The sequence below is a fragment of the Solanum dulcamara genome, chromosome 11 (assembly GCF_947179165.1).
Source record: "Solanum dulcamara chromosome 11, daSolDulc1.2, whole genome shotgun sequence".
In the NCBI taxonomy this organism is placed as follows: Eukaryota; Viridiplantae; Streptophyta; class Magnoliopsida; order Solanales; family Solanaceae; genus Solanum; species Solanum dulcamara.
In genome coordinates this window covers 3910192-3912663 of record NC_077247.1, presented here as the reverse complement: position 1 = coordinate 3912663, position 2472 = coordinate 3910192, and the positions used below count along the sequence as shown (strand labels likewise).

At 38.7% G+C, this 2472-nt stretch overlaps 1 pseudogene; it reads left to right on the top strand.

Annotated features, from left to right (window-relative positions):
* The first annotated feature begins 201 nt into the window (after positions 1-201).
* On the top strand, positions 202-320 carry LOC129875427 (5S ribosomal RNA; annotated as a pseudogene).
* Positions 321-2472: the final 2152 nt, after the last annotated feature.

The window sequence follows — 2472 nt, the reverse complement described above, 5'->3', positions numbered from 1 at the left end:
ATAGCCATTCTGTGGTTTGCCTCTCATTAACTAGTACTATGTTGAAGAACTGTGGCATTTGAGTGCGTTGTCAGTTAGCAGTTAGCTAATTCTTCTTGTCTTGCTTAAATTTTTTTTTTACAATACCCTCAACGTAATGTATAGTACTCCAGGAACATAATCTCATGTCGTTTCTCCGCCGCTAGTTTCGATTCTTCCATCTCGCGTGATCATACCAGTACTAACGCATTAAGTTCCATCAGAATTTCGAAGTTAAGTGTGCTGGGGCGAGAGAAATACTGGGATGGGTGACCTCCCTGGAAGTCTTTGCATCGTGTTTCATTGTAATCCTTGCGATAATGTGCGGGGCACTCAACTTAGCCTAAGATTTACCTTAACGTCGTCTCACTAGTCTTTGTGTGTTGCCTTGCCCTTTCCTCTGTTATCTTGCAACCGGTATAGGGATAAATCTTTAGTTCCACTACGACCATGTCCCTCTTTTTTTTGGTCATTTTGATTTAACTTATCCTATTGTACTCACCCCTTTTTGTACGCACCCATTCTTTAGGGTGGGCTACTGAGTAGCGCTAAAATTTGTTCATATAGTGACCTTTAGAGCCGCCTTGAGCTTTGTCTATTATTAGCTGGCATATTTTTAAAGGAATTTGACATATACACTTGTCAATCTTATAGCAACCAGCTAGTCCTATCCGTCTTATTTAAACCATTTCACAATTTTTCCTTACCCCTGCTTGTAACCTTCTTGACATATTCTCGTGTCATTCTTTACCTTTACGAGAATATGAGAGAGTGCAAGAAATACCTTGTTGCACCTCTTTCTATTTCCTTATTTACTCCTTGATCATCTTATCTCCTACCATAGGAGTCTTACTATTTCTTTTCCTTGGTTATTTATCTATCGTAATATCATTTGCGACCAACTCTACAGCCAACATCTGGCTTTTGATATAGCATGCTTTCATTATCCTTCGTAGTGTCCCTTGAGTTATTTGATATACTTTTATTGCTATATTCTTTTGCTTTTATACGTACCCACCCTCTAGTGTTATATCGTTCAGGGTCTCATCAAAACTTCTTAACACTGTTTTACATACCATTCTGACTTCTATACAATTACTAGTGGCTTCCAGATCTTTCTAACTTGGTTCAGCAAGGGATCTTATTGAAGTTTAATCATCCAACTCAAGTATGTTGTCATATCAAGTGCCTCCATCTTACCCTTAAAGTTCTCTCATTGGTTTTCCCCCTTTAGAGGGACCTTATACTTTTATCCGTTCCTACCTTGCTTTATGTCTCCATGTCTAGTTTCAAATTCATCTGGTCTCCTTCCCCAATCTACTTAGCACTGCATCATGTCCCTATTTTTCCGTATATTTTATAACTTGATTATCCACGTACGGAACCTTGGCTAAATCACGAAGCGATGAGAACTTTTCCATACATAGTGAGACATCTCCTTTATTAATCTATACTTGAGTAGTGGGGCTCATAGAACAACTCGTCCAAGGCCACCTTCTACTTATCTTCATCAAAATTTAACTAGTACTTGTAGTCGTTCCAATTTCAATTAGGCGGTGCTAGTATTTCGACGATAACTGTTCAAGGTTCTTTTGAAATAGTAGCTTTACCCCAACCTATATCCTTTATTCCTTGGGGTGAATATAGGTTACACCAATTATTCCTTAAGTTTATTGTCCTCGTCCCTTAAGGGTTCCACTATTTTTGGGGCGACGTTGTGTACACGCGTCATTTCTTTATATCTTAAGCTCCATACTCTTACTGCATGCTCAATGCAGGCTTTTAACTTAGTCAACGCGTACTAAGTGCGTCTTACTAGTGGTTCCACTTTATCCCTGCATACCCGTATCACACTGTTCAATTTATACTTACATATCCCCCTTTTAATTCGTATTCGCGTTCAGTTCCTGACATTTCTTTGAGGTGCTTTTGTTAGAAGTTCTATCCCTAATTAGTCGGTGGAAAATTATAAACTGTTATCGAAACCATTTTTCAACCATTGTTGGAAGAAACCAAACCTCTTAAAGTACTTCCCTTTTAATACTTGCCCGACCTGGTCTCCTTCGGGGTTTATCCTCGAGTTATGAACAACCTATCTAATTTATAATTAGGAGTTGGGGGCTTGGTACTTTCAAAATGAGTGAAGCTCAATTACTGGACATCTTACCTTTCAACCTGAGCTTCTCTTTTTTTTCTACAGCACAATTACGGCTGGAGATACTGTGGTCTGAACTGTACTGCTTAGACAGACTTTTGTTTTTCTGTAATAAACTCCCCCAAGTAAAGAGGGTATCCCTTATCGACGACATGAAGACTATCTCTTACAACTTTAATTTAGCATCCTAGAGGTACCCGGTATCCATTCCCAAGATATGTTATAAACTATGTTTTATTCCCTTCTTCTTGTATTGGGAAAATTTTGGCAGAGTTTCCTCTACACTTCTTACTATCCCA